This window comes from Pongo abelii, chromosome 3, assembly GCF_028885655.2.
Source record: "Pongo abelii isolate AG06213 chromosome 3, NHGRI_mPonAbe1-v2.0_pri, whole genome shotgun sequence".
Classification (NCBI taxonomy): Eukaryota; Metazoa; Chordata; class Mammalia; order Primates; family Hominidae; genus Pongo; species Pongo abelii.
In genome coordinates, this window is record NC_071988.2 from 96,497,777 (window position 1) to 96,514,932 (window position 17,156).

Genomic DNA, 17,156 nt, shown 5'->3' on the forward strand with positions numbered 1-17,156 from the left:
TTTACAGCCTGCAGAACCATGAGCCAATTAAACCTATTTTCTTTATAAATTACTTAGTCTCAGGTATTTCTTTATAGCAATGCAAGAACAGGCTAAAACACCTGGATTACTCCACCCACTGCACAGTCATTTATAGATCATCTGCCTATGGATTTTCCATGTTGTAGAATCTCCACAGGAAAATTAAAACAACCCAAATTGGATTCTCTCCATCCTGCAGAAGTTCCTGGGTGCTTTGCACTCAATCCAAACAGGTGTATTTTGATGAAGCAAGTTTATTTTCATATTAAGCTGAGGGAAACACAATTAGAAAGTGAAATATGCAAGAAAGAAAATCATGGTGTCCACCAAAGTCAAGAAAAAAATTAAATTGAAATTGTCAGTTCTCTTAAATCTAGGGGCATCTATATTTACCTTCCCAGGTCAGCAACTCCCATTTGTTCAGACAAGACAGGGTCACAATTACTCTTATGTGAGCCCTGCAGCATTGCTCCTCAGCAATTTTTTAAGAATAGGCTGGCCTCTCTGAAGAATTATTCTCTGTAAAAAGCCAGAAGTTTGTCATGAGTGTTAGGGTCATTTCTTCCAACAGCCCCACTATATATCCTGAGTGAGTTTCTCACTTCACAGACCATTTTTATCTCCATAATTCTGCAGCTAGGTGAATGGCAGCCTCCCAGGAAGGTATTAATATACTGTTAGTCTGTTGCACTGTGCACAGCTTGAAACACAACTAATAAATTTCCTGTAAATTTTTCTCATCCCCTTTAAGCCTTAACTTTCTCAGGATGTGTGTGGTGCTGCTGGGCTGTCAAAGAAGCTGCCCCTGGAAAGCCTCTCATTTTTCTTTTAGTGGAAATTCTTAAAAAGTCACAAAGCAAAACAAATTACCCCTATAAAAATTATGACGGCCAACAGGAAAATTCATGACAGCCCTCCGCCAGAAACACAGTTGCCACAATTCATGCTCACCCACATCCATTAACCACCCATCTCCCCTGCACCTAGTGAGGCATGGGCTCTGGGGAGTGGGCTCTAGGACCTTGAAGAGCAGCATGCCCTCTCCGCCAGTTTCTCTACCTGCCTCAGACAACTTCTGACTTCACCATGCCACCAAAACTGCTCTCACCAGGGTCATCAACGATCACCTAGAGGCTGTATAATTCAATGGGCAACTTTCAACCATTTTTTTTCCTGACCTCTCAGGAGAATTTAGTACTCTCAGTGACTAGCTTCTATGAGAAAAAGACTCTTGTTGTTAGGTTCTAAAATGTCTCCCCCTTTATCTGGTTTTCATTTTTCTCCTCCTTTACTGTTCCTACTCCTCCAGTCTTTTAAACTGTTGGCCCTCCTCTTTCCTAAGCCCTCTACCCTCCTTATTTAACACCCTTCCTATAGGCAGACTCACCCTACCTCACAGATTCAATTACTATACACATATCAACAACTCTCAGGTATCTTTCTTCACCCAGATATCTCTGTTTAAAACCTTTATCCAGAGGTTCCAAGATGGCTGAATAGGAACAGCTCCAGTCTACAGCTCCCAGCATGAGCGATGCAGAAGATGGGTGACTTCTGCATTTCCAACTGAGGTATCAGGTTCATCTCACTGGGGCTTGTCAGACAGTAGGTGCAGCCGATGGAGCAGGGTGGGGCTCGCCTCACCTGGGAAGTGCAAGGGGTTGGGGAATTCCCTTTCCTAGCAAAGGGAAGTCGTGACAGAGAGCATCTGGAAAATCAGGACACTTCCACCCTAATACTGTGCTTTTCCAATGGCCTTAGCAAACAGCACACCAGGATATCATATCCCGCACCTGGCTTGGAGGGTCCCATGCCCTCAGAGCCTCGCTCACTGCTAGCACAGCAGTCTGAGATCGAACTGCAAGGTGGCAGCAAGGCTGGGGGAGGGGTATCCACCATTGCTGAGGCTTGAGTAAGTAAACAAAGCAGCCAGGAAGCTCGAACTGGGTGGAGCCCACCATAGCTCAAGGAGAACTGTCTGACTATGTAGACTCCACCTCTGGGGGCAGGGCATAGCTGAACAAAAGGCAGCAGAAATTTCTGCAGACTTAAACGTCCCTGTCTGACAGCTTGAAGAGAGTAGAGGTTCTCCCAGCACAGAGTTTGAGATCTGAGAATAGGCAGACTGCCTCCTCAAGTGGGTCCCTCATCCCCAAGTAGCCTAACTGGGAGACACCTCTCAGTAGGGGCCGACTAACACCTCATACAGCCCAGTGCCACTCTGAGATGAAGCTTCCAGAGGAAGAATCAGGCAGCAACATCTGCCATTCTGCATTATTTGCTCTTCTGCAGCCTCCGCTGGTGATACCCAGGCAAACGGGGTCTGGAATGGACCTCCAACAAACTCCAACAGACCTACAGCTGAGGGTCCTGACTGTTAGAAGGAAAACTAACAAACAGAAAGGACACCCGGACCAAAACCCCATCTATACATCACCATCATCAAAGACCAAAGGTAGACAAAACCATAAAGATGGGGAGAAACCAGAGCAGAAAAGTTGAAAATTCTAAAAATCAGAGCACCTATTCTCCTCCAAAGGAACACAGCTCCTCGCCAGCAACAGAACAAAGCTGGATGGAGAATGACTTTGATGAGTTGAGAGAAGAAGGCTTCAGACAATCGGTAATAACAAACTTCTCTGAGCTAAAGGAGGATGTTCAAACCCATTGCAAAGAAGCTAAAAACCTAGAAAAAAGATTAGACAAATGGCTAACTAGAATAAACAGTGTAGAGAAGTCCATAAATGACCTGATGGAGCTGAAAACCACGGCACAAGAACTACGTGATGAACTCACAAGCTTCAGTAGCCAATTTGATCAAGTGGAAGAAAGAGTATCAGTGAGTGAAGATCAAATGAATGAAATGAAGTGAGAAGAGAAGTTTAGAGAAAAAAGAATAAAAAGAAATGAACAAAGCCTCCAAGAAATATGGTACTATGTGAAAAGACCAAATATACGTCTGATTGGTGTACCTGAAAGGGACAGGGAGAATGGAACCAAGTTGGAAAACACTCTGCAGGATATTATCCAGGAGAACTTCCCCAATCTAGCAAGGCAGGCCAACATTCAGATTCAGGAAATACAGAGAATGCCACAAAGATACTCCTCGAGAAGAGCAACTCCAAGACACATAATTGTCAGATTCACCAAAGTTGAAATGAAGGAAAAAACGTTAATGGCAGCCAGAGAGAAAGGTCAGGTTACATACAAGGGGAAGCCCATCAGACTCAAAGCAGATCTCTCAGCAGAAACTCTACAAGCCAGAAGAGAGTGGGGGCTGATATTCAACATTCTTAAAGAAAAGAATTTTTAACCCAGAATTTCATATCCAGCCAAACTAAGCTTCATAAGTGAAGGAGAAACAAAATCTTTTACAGACAAACAAATGCTGAGAGATTTTGTCACTACCAGGCCTGCCTTACAAGAGTTCCTGAAGGAAGCACTAAACATGGAAAGGAACAACTGGTACCAGCCACTGCAAAAACATGACAAATTGTAAAGACCATCAATGCTATGAAGAAACTGCATCAACTAACAAGCAAAATAACCAGCTAACATCATAGTGACAGGATCAAATTCACACATAACAATATTAAGCTTAAATGCAAATGGGCTAAATGCTCCAATTAGAAGACACAGACTGGCAAATTGGATGAAGAGTCAAAACCCATCAGTACGCTGTATTCAGGAGACCCATGTCATGTGCAGAGACACACGTAGGCTCAAAATAATGGATGGAGGAAGATCTACCAAGCAAATGGAAAACAAAAAAAAAGGGAGGGGTTGCAATCCTATTTTCTGATAAAACAGACTTTAAACCAACAAAGATCAAAAGAGACAAAGAAGGACATTACATAATGGTAAAGGGATCAATTCAACAAGAAGAGCTAACTATCCTAAATATATATGCACCCAATAGAAGAGCACCCAGATTCATAAAGCAAGCCCTTAGAAACCTACAAAGAGACTTAGACTCCCACACAATAATGGGAGACTTTAACACCCCACTGTCAACATTAGACAGATCAACAAGACAGAAACTTAACAAGGATATCCAGGCATTGAACTCAGCTATGCACCAAGCAGACCTAATAGACATCTACAGAACTCTCCACCCTAAATCAACAGAATATACATTCTTCTTAGCACCACATCACCCTTATTCCAAAATTGACCACATAGTTGGAAGGAAAGCACTCCTCAGCAAATGTAAAAGAACAGAAATTATGACAAACTGTCTCTCAGACCACAGTGCAATCGGAATTCAGGATTAAGAAACTCACTCAAAACCACACAACTACATGGAAACTGAACACCCTGCTCTTGAATGACTACTGGGTACATAACGAAATGAAGGCTGATATAAAGATGTTCTTTGCAACCAATGACAACAAAGACACAACATACAAGAATCTCTGGGACACATTCAAAGCAGTGTGTAGAGGGAAATTTATAGCACTAAATACCCACAAGAGAAAGCAGGAAAGATCTAAAATTGACACCCTAACATCACAGTTAAAAGCACTAGAGAAGCAAGAGCAAACACATTCAAAAGCTAGCAGAAGGCAAGAAATAACTAAGATCAGAGCAGAACTGAAGGAGATAGAGACAGAAAAAACCCTTCAAAAAATCAATGAATCCAGGAGTTAGTTTTTTGAAAAGATCAACAAAATTGATAGACCGCTAGCAAGACTAATAAAGAAGAAAAGAGAGAAGAATCAAAGAGATGCAATAAAAAACGATAAAGGGGATATCACCACCAATCCCACAGAAATACAAACTACCGTCACGGAATACCATAAACACCTCTACACAAATAAACTAGAAAATCTAGAAGTGGATAAATTTCTGCGCACATACACCCTACCAAGACTAAACCAAAAGAAGTTGAATCCTTGAATAGAACAAAAACAGGTTCTGAAATTGAGGCAATAACTAATAGCCTACCAACCAAAAAAATGCCAGGACCAGACAGATTCACAGCCAAATTCTACCAGAGGTACAAAGAGGAGTTGGTACCATTCCTTCTGAAACAATTCCAATCAATAGAAAAAGAGGGAATCCTCCCTAATTCATTTTATGAGGCCAAAATCATCCTGATAACAAAGCCTGGCAGAGACACAACAAAAAAAGAGAATTTTAGACCAATATCCCTGATGAACATCGATGTGAAAATCCTTAATAAAATACTGGCAAACCGAATCCAGCAGCACATCAAAAAGCTTATCCACCACAATCAACTTGGCTTCATCCTTGGGATGCAAAGCTGGTTCAACATACACAAATCAATAAACATAATCCATCATATAAACAGAACCAAAGACAAAAACCACATGATTATCTCAATAGATGCAGAAAAGGCCTTTGACAAAATTCAATAGCCTTCATACTAAAAAACTCTCAATGAACTAGGTATTGATGGGATGTATCTCAAAATAATAAGAGCTATTTATGACAAACCCACAACTAATATCATACCGAATGGGCAAAAACTGGAAGCATTCCCTTTGAAAACTGGTACAAGACAGGGATGCCTGCTCTCACCACTCCTATTCAACATAGTGTTGGAAGTTCTGGCCAGGCCAATCACGCAAGAGAAAGAAATAAAGAGTATTCAATTAGGAAAAGAGGAAGTCAAATTGTCCCCGTTTGCAGATGACATGATTGTATATTTAGAAAACCCCATCATCTCAGCCCAAAATCTCCTTAATCTGATAAGCAACTTCAGCAAACTCTTAGGATATAAAATCAATGTGCAAAAATCACAAGCATTTCCATACACCAATAACAGACAGAGCCAAATCATGAGTGAACTCCCATTCACAATTGCTTCAAAGAGAATAAAATACCTAGGAATCCAACTTACAAGGTATGTGAAGGACCTCCTCAAGGAGAACTATGAACTACTGCTCAAATAAATAAAAGAGGACACAAACAAGTGGAAGAACATTCCATGCTCATGGATAGGAAGAATCAATATTGTGAAAATGGCCATACTGCCCAAGGTAATTTAGAGATTCAATGCCATCCCCATCAAGCTACCAATGACTTTCTTCACAGAATTGGAAAAAACTACTTTAAAGTTCATATGGAACCAAAAAAACAGCCCGCATTGCCAAGACAACCCTAAGCCAAAAGAACAAAGCTGGAGGCATCATACTACCTGACTTCAAACTATACTACAAGGCTACAGTAACCAAAAGAGCATGGTACTTGTGCCAAAACAGAGATATAGCCCAATGGAACAGAATAGAGCCTTCAGAAATAATACCACTCATCTATAACCATCTGATCTTTGACAAACCTGACAAAAACAAGAAATGGGGAAAGGATTCCCTATGTAATAAATGGTGTTGGGAAAACTGGCTAGTCATATGTAGAAAGCTGAAACTGGATCCCTTCCATACACCTTATACAAAAATTAACTCAAGATGGATTAAAGACTTAAATGTTAGACCTAAAACCATAAAAACCCTAGAAGAAAACCTAGGCAATACCATTCAGGACATAGGCATGGGCAAGGACTTCATGTCTAAAACACCAAAAGCAACGGCAACAAAAGCCAAAATAGACAAATGGAATCTAATTGAACTAAAGAGCTTCTGCACAGCAAAAGAAACTACCATCAGAGTGAACAGTCAACCTACAGAATGGGAGAAAATTTCTACAATCTACCCATCTGACAAAGGGCTAATAGCCAGAATCTACAAAGAACTTAAACAAATTTACAAGAAAAAAACAACCCCATCAAAAAGTGGGCAAAGGATATGAACAGACAATTCTCAAAAGAAGACATTTATGCAGCCAAAAGACACATGAAAAAATGTTCATCATCACTGGCCATCAGAAAAATGCAAATCAAAACCACAATGAGATACCATCTCACACCAGTCAGAATGGCAATCATTAAAAAGTCAGGAAACAACAGGTGCTGGAGAGGATGTGGAGAAATAGGAACACTTTTACACTGTTGGTGGGACTGTAAACTAGTTCAACCATTGTGGAAGTCAGTGTGGCGATTCCTCAGGGATCTAGAATTAGAAATACCATTTCACCCAGCAATCCCATTACTGGATATATGCCCAAAGGACTATAAATCATGCTGCTATAAAGACACATGCACACCTATGTTTATTGCGGCACTATTCACAATAGCAAAGACTTGGAACCAACCCAAATGTCCAACAATGATAGACTGGATTAAGAAAATGTGGCACATATACACCATAGAATACTATGCAGCCATAAAAAATGATGAGTTCATGTCCTTTGCAGGGACATGGATGAAGCTGGAAACCATCATTCTCAGCAAACTGTCACAAGGACAAAAAACCAAACACCGCATGTTCTCACTCATAGGTGAGAATTGAACAATGAGAACACTTGGACAGAGGGTGGGGAACATCACACACCGGGACCTGTCATGGAGTGGCGGAGAGGGGAGGGATAGCATTAGGAGATATACCTAATGTAAATGATGAGTTAACGGGTGCAGCACACCAACACGGCACATGTATACATATATAACAAACTTGTACGTTGTGCACACGCACCCGAGAACTTAAAGTATAAAAATTTTAAAAAGACCAAAAAAACTTTATATCCAATGGCCTCTTTAACATTCTATTTGCATTTCCTTTTGGCAGGTCAAACTTTGTCCAAAACTGAACTCCTAATCATCTCTCCAAACCATCCCTTCTTTCCCATCTCAGTAGATGACCCCAGATCTACTCAGTTGCTCTGAGTCAAGAGCCAGGAATAGACCTCTTTTTCGCCATAGTTGTTTCTCCAAGTGATCACTAAATACAGTCTAGTGCCTATCCCACCTCAACCCATCCAATCTTTCCCTGTTCCCTGCTATGTCCCAGGTCTCCAGCATGCTTCTTCTTAGCTACTACAATAACCCCTCACTTACTGGGTCCCCTTTAATCAATTTGCTATGCTGTAGCAAAGCAAACCTTCTATACATATAAGGGCACATCATACCCCTTCACATGTGTGTGAAACATTTAACATGTACAAGTCATAGGGTTAGAACTGAGGACACAGGTAGAATAGTAAACAAGACAGCATGGTTCCTGGGCTCATGGAGCTCTATTCCAGTATGTATAAAGTAGTAAGTGATGCACTAATTAATGAAAGTAATATACTGAACAATATATTTGCATGTAGTCTCACAAATGGTAACATCTCAGTTATATGAAAAGCATGTGAAGAAATAAATGATTGGAAGAAAATCCAACGAAATGTTAATAACAAATTGTAGGATTGTGAGGGATTTTTATATACTTTATTGTATTTAAATTATATTTACCAAAAACATGTACTAATTTTTTTAGATATAAAACTATTATATAGTTCTATGAACCTGCCTTTTTAATGGGGAGACTAGACAAGACTTCCAAATTCTCCATTTGGAATCTACTTTCTCTTCTATTTTGTCTTCCTTAGTTTTCATAATAAATAGGAGACAAATCAGAGAGGAATGTCCTCAGCTTCCTGCTGTGTCTCTACCTCTCTCCATTACCTACAATGCAAAGAATAAGATGTCAGACAACCAGGTCAAGTGCTGCCTTTACATTATTTTCTCCTCTCTTTTCTGCCCCAAGCCTGTTTTTGCTGTCTCCCTTGCCTGCATATGTAACCCCTTCCTGTCTAGACCATCATCCTTCCCAGCCCTTTCCCACCCTTAACTCTCCTGGTCCCTGTGGGCTACCTCCAACTCCTACCCTCTCTCCATTTCACTCACCAGTCAACATTTTTGAGAATGGTCTAGATACTTCCCTCCACATTCTCACATCCAATTCACTCTTCAACATCATTAAATTTCCTTCCACCCACCACACTCCACTGAAACTGCTCCTGCAAATATCACCAGGAATTTGCATATTGTCACATACAACGGACACTTGGCATCCTTATTTTTAAAAGCATCTTTGCTAACGTTTGCCCATGCTAATCCTTTTGCCTGGAATGCTCTTCCTCAGCCTGTTTGCCTCACTAACTCCTCTTCCCTGTTTTGCTACACTAACTTCTCTCTTTTGGGTCTCAGCTTACGTGATGACAGGCCAAAAAAGTCTTCCATAAATCTTCTCTCTGCACCTCAATAAAGATAAGCTCCCCTTGGGGGTTCTTATACATGGCTGGTGGAAACAAGGAGTTTCTTATAAGCGTATATTTAATATATGACTCACCAATCTGACTCCTAGGTATTCATCCAAGAGAAATGAAAGCATATGCCACACAAAGACCAGGACACAAATGTTTATAGCAGCTTTATTTACAATTCCTCAGAACCGGAAACAACCCAAATGGCCTCCAACTGACAAATGAGAAAACTAACTGTGGTACATGCATTTAATGAAGTACTATTCAGCAACAAAAAGGAGCAAATTACTGATACATGTAACAACATGGATCAATCTCAAAAGCATTATGCTGAATAAAAGTGGCTCGATGCAAAGGCTAAATGCTCTCTGATTCCTTTTATAGGACATTCTGGGGAAGGCAGAATTATAGGGATATCAGAATGTGTGGGAAAAAGATAAAAGAAAATAAAAAATAAACAAGAAAACTAAAAAATTAAAAATTTGGCCAGGCGCGGTGGCTCACGCCTATAATCCCAGCACTTTGGGAGGCTGAGGCTGGTGGATAACTTGTCAGGAGTTTGAGACCAGCCTAGCCGTCACGGTGAAACCCTATCTTTACTAAAAATACAAAAATGAGCCAGGAATGGTGGCCCATGCCTGTTATTCCAGCTACTTGGGAGGAGGAGGCAGGAGAATCACTCAAACCTGGAGGGTGGAAGTTGCTGTGAGCCGAGATCATGCCACTGCACTCCAGCCTGGGCAAAAGAGCATGACTCTGTCTCAAAAAGAAAGAAAGAAAGAAAGAAAGAAAGAAAGAAAGAAAGAAAGAAAGAAAGAAAGAAAGAAAGAAAGAAAGAAAGAAAGAAAGAAAGAAAGAAAGAAAGAAAGAAAGAAGAAAGAAATTTTTTAAAGAAAAAATATTATAGGAATAGAAATCAGATCAGGGGTTCCCAGGGGCTGAGTGTGAAGGAAAGTAATTGATTACAAAAAGTCTCAAGAAAACATTTAGGATAATGGAAATATTCTATATTTTGATGGTGGTTATATAACTTATATATTTGTTAAAATTTATAAAATTGTACCCCTAAAAGGGATAAATCTTACTATGTGTAAATTCTACTTCAATAAACCTGGCTTTGAAAAAGAAACAGACAAAAACTCGGGTCAGGCTCATCTCTACAACAAAACTTCTATGACTTTATCCAACTCCAGACTGGTTTAGGAATCTCCTTAGTTTCCATAGCAGCTGGTGCCTATGTGTTTCTTTCTGCATGTATCATATTACATTGAAATTATCTACTTTAAACAAAATTTTTAATATTTTTTAATGTCTAGCTCCCCTACTGGATGGTGAGCTCATTAAAGTAAGAAACCGTATCATATTTGTCTTAATATCTACACACTTCACTCTCCCATCCTCCACCTTCCGCTTAATCCACCATTATCAGCATTTCGATCAGCCAGTGATCAAAGACCTTTCTCCTCTGATCTGCTTAGCAGGAGATCCAATGAAATCTCCTAAGTTCAGAACCTTTCCTCATGAGTTGGCCTCATCAAAATTCTCTGTTTTTATTACCTTTCAAGCCAATATGACTAAACAATTCTTAACAAGGTATTAACAACTAATGGTAAGTTACATTTATATAAAGTACACAGAATTTTAGCATAGGTTTTCAATATTTTATTTTAAAGATAGGATCTCAATGGTAGAAATATTTGAGGTGAACTAACAAACCTATAGAGGAGATATTTTCAGCGGAAGCAAATCAATGTCTCTTGGATCTATGTAAGAATTGCTAACAATTACATGGGAACACATTAATTTTTTAAAGGAGGGAGTGATTATGTGTTTTTGGTTCCTAATAACTTATGTTCACAAAGCCATTATTCAACAGGGAGGAGTAGAAGAAGTCGGGAAGGGTGGGCATGACACAGTAGCAACTATATGTTCTATGGCTCCTCTGGTATCATTAGGATCCCTTGTGCACTTCAGTTATAGACCAAAACCTACCCTTTATCTTTGCTACTTTCTACTGAGCATCCTTCATATAAAAGGAGTGGAGAAATAGTTCATGCAGCCCATTAAGAAGACCTCCTTCCACATATACGTATGCTTCTTAAAGACCTACCAAATTATTCCAGGTTGTATGATTTATTTATCCGGTAGTCAGGCCTTTCACGAGTAGCCCAGGAAGGAAGCAGGGGTTTCACAACCATTACTGAGAATTCACTTGTCTTCCATTTTGCTCTCCTCCTCTAATGGTGATGTGCTGGATCCAACCACACCCTGTCTGCCCTAGATTGTTCACCCCTTGGCCTGCTTGCTGTATATCACACTCATGGCAGCCCAGCAGAAATGACACAGGATGGCATTCTGCAAAGGAGGCTGCTTGCCTAGCTTGCCCGATCGGAGCATCAAAATTTTGGGTGTGACAGTGAAGTAGGGAATAACCTATCTAGGTATTTTCCTGAGAAAAGGGCCAACAGTTTCTATCCAATTCTCAAAGAAATCCATATAATTTAAAAGTGATGCTTTTAGAACTTTATAAGATGATACTAATAAAGAAAAACTAATATGAATAAGAAAAATTATACGTATTAGAAGGCATCCTATTATTGTTACAGAGTAGTCAATTAGCACCTTTTGGGATCTACTCGGGGAAGAGACCTTCCTCGAATCAATAAGGTGTGTGCCTCCCATCCCTGCCTAATAATTTTGATCAATTAGTGATCAAAGATCTTTCTCCTCTGGTCTACTTAGCAAGAGATCAGTGAAATCTCCTGGTAAGTTCAGAACCATCTTTCCTTATAGTTTACAAAACACTTTCACCCATCTCATTTGATTTTCTTTTTATTATTATTATTATTATTATACCTTAAGTTTTAGGGTACATGTGCACAAATGTGCAAGTTTGCTACATATGTATACATGTGCCATGCTGGTGTGCTGCACCCATTAACTCGTCATTTAGCATTAGGTATATCTCCTAATGCTATCCCTCCCCCCTCCCCCCACCCCACAACCATCCCCAGAGTGTGATGTTCCCCTTCCTGTGTCCACGTGTTCTCGTTGTTCAATTCCCACCTATGAGTGAGAACAGGTGGTGTTTGGTTTTTTGTCCTTGCGATAGTTTGCTGAGAATGATGATTTCCAGTTTCATCCATGTCCCTACAAATGACACGAACTCATCATTTCTTGTGGCTGCATAGTATTCCATGGTGTATATGTGCCACATTTACTTAATCCAGTCTATCGTTGTTGGACATTTGGGTTGGTTCCAAGTCTTTGCTATTGTGAATAGTGCCACAGTAAACATATGTGTGCTCATTTGATTTTCATTCACATTATGAGAGATGGGAATTTTTATTCCTATTTCACTCATAAAGAATTGAGGCTGAAAGAAGAAAAGAAGTTGGACCCCACAGCTACTTTCTACTTCCCTTCCATGGAAATTAACTCATTGCCTCTGTAATTCGACCTTAAGATGACCTTGTCTTTTCCTTCTAAAGCTTCTCTTTATGTTCTTTCAGCCAACACTTGTAGAGATTCCTCAGCCTAGATTTGTTTATAGCTTGCTTTCTTGCTTTCTGATCAGAAATCTAACTGCCTTGTACCTGGCAGAGACCATGCCAGGGTCATTCCAGCCTCTACTCCAGCAGTTTTGGGCTCATAAATCCTCAGTGTTTAGTAACTGGGTCGTTTTTATGTGTTTACATCTGAATCCAAGTTTTGTTCTTCCTTAGTACCTTGCCAGCCATCCTACAACTCCCCACTGTCTGTATTTTTTTTCCACTCTGACATGGAGATTCACCTGACCTCTTTAACCTCAGCCCCAGAACATATGATCACAGAAGTCCCAGGGTACCCCAGAAAAGGGGTAGAACGATTTGTAGAGAGATACGTTAGGTTATGGAGCCCCATTCTTCTCCAAATCCCAACTCTTTCCACACAATAGCCTCTTCCCACACAATACCACCAGCACTCTCTGTTACTTCAGTATTTGGAGTAATTTTGATCAACTCAAAATTAGTTATAATTTGCTGTAAATACAGTTTAATTACTGGACCACCAGCAGCCCCTTCTACTCCCCTATCACTTATAAAACTGATGTTCTACAGTAGAAGACAAACCAGATGACTTCTGAATTATCTTCCATTAGCACCCAGTTTAAATTCACTTAACACCGTGGAAGCTAGAAAAGGGAAAGAAAGCTGGCTAAGAATAAGACTTGCCTAGAATTAATGTTTGCAGATTTGATGCTATCTTTGTCACAGAATTAGCATGTATTCTGCCTCATCCAAATTGCTTTCTGTTTCTCCTCTCTGTCCTCTTCCAGAACTCCCAGCATTGGCTGGAATGTAGGACAGAATTTCCCACAACATGCAGACATCACCCATCTGTCTCTAATTTCACAAAATGACAAACTGAAATGGCCCTGAGAGCCAAAATTTCTATTTCATTCTTCTCTCTGATATTCCAGTAAGGCCAGTGGATTTTCTTTTATTTCAGTATAAGTCGGGAATTTAAGGTAGAATTGGAAAGGAGAAAGTAGACCCTGAGAATCTCATTGCTATGCTAATTATGAGAATTTGCAAGGAGCTGAACCACTCACACCCAGTCAAATTGCAATCAGCCCAGGAATTAGTTTAGCATATTTTCAACATCATAGAAACTACTGCATTTCCCCTAGAAAATATAAACCAAAAGACTCTTTTGAAACCTGGAGCATCTCTCTGAACTTTGGCAGGGTGGGATACATGTCTTACCCTATTGTTGAGTCTTATTCAGCAATTGCAGTCAACGACTTCGTGTCTCAGACATGGACTTGGTTACGAAAGTCAGCATTTCTGAAACAAGATGACTTCTGAATTCTCTTATTCAGAGGTCCCTAAAATATACTGAGGTGTGCTTGTATGTGTGTGCATAGATAACTCCAAAAAATCATGAATGAGGACGAAACAGTATTTTCAAATGCTTCACATTTGACTGGACTATTGTTTTGCAGGAATTAATTCTAACAAAATATGTAGACTAAAGCTCAGGAAATGGGGCCAGATGTTGCAGCATGCACCTACAGCCCCAGCCACTTGGGAGGTTGAGGTAGGAGAATAGCTTGAGCCCAGGAGTTTGAGTTTGGCCTGGGCAACATAGCAAGACCCCCATCTCTAAAAAACAAAAAAAATTCAGGGAATGGGCACACAGTATTAGTCATTCCCTTGAGAAGAAATAGGCATGCCCAAAAATAAAGCAGTCCAGAAGGTATTCAATTCGAAATCAGAAGTCCTGAGCTTTCATCCTGGTCTTAGTTTGAGGTGGGCTGAGCCTCAGCTTCACTCACCTGCAAAAATGGAGTGAACAGCGAAGCATTCTTTAGAGCAGGTGGTATCACAAGTACTTGAGGAACACAGTTAAGATGCAGCACTTGATAAAAGGAAGATCTAATTAACAGTTGTAGAAAGTTGTAATTGACCTTAGGTGGCCAACTGTCTAAGTTTGGGCTTTCCCAAGGCACAGCCTGAGAGTTGGACTTGGGTAGAGGTGGTTTATTGGAAGCTGATCCCAGGAAGCAGGAATGAGGGACTGGGAGAGTCATAAAGGAGGGCGTGCCAATGCCAAGGGTCATCATCAAGCACGCTGTGGTGTACACAGGGGCTCAACTCCACAGCAATTCCTGAGAAGGGTACAGAATGCCTCCCCAAATAGGCCACATGAAAGACAGTGGAACATTTATCCACCAGTTCCAATCTCTATTGGCTAAAGTTTGGCCCCGGGGCACTAACTGTCTTGCATTGCTTCAGTAAGCTCCTCCTGCAGCTGAAGAAGGATCTGGGGCAGAATGAGAGAAAACACAAGTTGAGAGCTTGAGATGGGATTCCAGCAGCCTACAGTGAGTATGAGCTCACATAGAGTTGCCTACCAGCGCTGAGGCTAAAATCACTGGTGGTCTTGGGCTTTGATGTGGGCACCACAGCATTTCCTACACCGAGCTAAGATTCACTCACAGTGTTCCCATACTTATTCCATCCTCAGAAATAATCAACAGAACCTGGCCATCGTTTTCCTTATTATAAACTATTCTGCCTTGGATGATTTCTCCTTGAAAAATCATATCCCTTTGCTTTCAGGCCTTTGCACACATTGCTGCTAATTTTCAGAACACTTTCCCTGCCCACTCTTCCCCATCCTGTGTATACTTTGCTATCTGGTCTCAGCTTAAAAATCATTTGCCTCAGGAAGCTTTCCTTGATCCCAGGGTATGGCATTTGCCCAAGCTATGTGTACCCAATGAACATGGTAAAGCTTGTTTGTGCTATTTATCTCATTTTATACTGCCATCGTTTATAATATCTGCTCCTCTAAGCATATAGGCATACAAGCATTCAGTGTATCACTTCGGTGAGCTCAAGAAACTTGCTCTTTTGTTAAAAGAAGTACTCGCAAAACCTAATGTAGTGCCTGGCACAAAAGCTAATCTATTTTGTTGTTGTTGTTGTTGTTCAATGGACTGATGAGTGGATGGGTGAGTGAATAAATAAATTGATGAGAAAGGCAAAAACATCAATTGTCACTTAAATCTGTCTGAAAGTCTGCTTTGCTCAGGAGGTCCTGGTCCCTTCTCCCTGCTGCATTGTCTTCAGAGTGATTATTCTGGAGCTTTCTTTCCAGGACCTCCTGCCTGGCTGGGCCTTTCTGGGAAGAAAAAAGTGCAAGTCAGTTGCTGCAGAGTTGTCCTTGGGATTTCTCTATCTCCGCATCCCTGCCCTACACCCAGCTGACTGTGCCCTAGGGGTCATCTTGTTGGTTTGTTTTGTGGGTAGGACACACAGGAATAAGCGGTACTGTTAGTTTTAGGCCGGGCCTTTCAAACCCAGTTTTTTTTCTTAAGCAGAGATGATCTCTTCACTGTCAAACTGCCTGTGTCCTCCTCACCTCTCACTCTTTCTGACTTTGTCACTCTCAAAGGATGCAAGCCCTGTACAAGAGCAGAGAAGAGAGGAGGGCAATGGAAACCCTCCTCCAGCAAGCTGCGTTCTTCCCACCACAAAGAGCCAAGGAAAATGTTCCTCTGGGGTGCAATCAGGGCCAGGGCTCCTCTGACTAAACCCCCAGATGACCTAATAAATAGCAAGAAAAGGACAGAACATTCTAGGAGTCAGAAAGTCTCCCCATAAATGCCAGAGGAAGTGCAGGACAGTATCCCAAGAGATTGCAAGGGATCATAGAGCTGCCCAAATTGGCGTAAGGCCACAAGTGCCCTGATAAATGACCAGAATATTACAGTAGGGGATCCCAGAGCAGGCTCGGAAGGCCAGCAAGTCTGTATGAGGGACACTGGCACAGGGAAGAGATCCTGAGTTCAGGTGCATCGCTGATGCCTGGGATGACAATCTCAGTCCAAATCCTGGAGTGACAGAGATGTGGCCAGGATCCAGTTGCTACCTACAGTTCTTCATTCAGGCCACGCTACTTCTTGCCTCCTCAGTGCCTGCTGTCTTTTCTGCCTGTAAGGTGCTCTTCCCCACTCCCTACCCTACTATTCTGGTATTGCTACCTGAGTTTGGCTAAGTTTGCTTACCCTTGTTCCCTGATCTCCCTCTCCCTGCATTGTCCCACAGTGTCTGCCTCCCCTGCTACCCTGTGAGGACCCAGAGGAGAGAGCCATCTTATTCGTGTGTGTATCTAAAGGGCCTTAGATGATGCCCTGCCTAGAGTAGGTCCCTCAATCAAACTGAATAAATGGATGAATGAATGAGTTTACAAATTATTTGAGACCAGATCTTCAAGAGAAGGCAGAAGCTATTTATCAGAACAGGCACAAAACCGGAGTGAGACCATCAATGAATATAATATAAGACAGAGTCCTAAAGTCCCAGACAATTTCTCCTTAAAACCCCTCTACCAGAAGTCAAGATTAGTGTACATTTTTGAGATGAAACTGAGTTTATAGATAAAAGTTTCACAGTCTCAACTCTGCTTGGCAGAGACTAAAGTCAGGCAGACTGACAGTATTTGCAGTGGACTGATTCTTTCATTCCCCTGACTTG

The 17,156-nt window shown here is 41.1% G+C and overlaps 1 long non-coding RNA gene across 1 annotated transcript; it reads right to left on the reverse strand.

The window, feature by feature from the left end:
• Window positions 1–405: 405 nt before the first annotated feature.
• Window positions 406–14,657, reverse strand: LOC103890442 (uncharacterized). The gene is made up of 3 exons (XR_008524556.2): window positions 14,450–14,657; window positions 13,878–13,958; window positions 406–540 (listed from the first exon to the last, which is right to left on the reverse strand). It is a non-coding gene; the product is annotated as an uncharacterized LOC103890442 (long non-coding RNA).
• Between the last annotated feature and the right edge of the window lie 2,499 nt (window positions 14,658–17,156).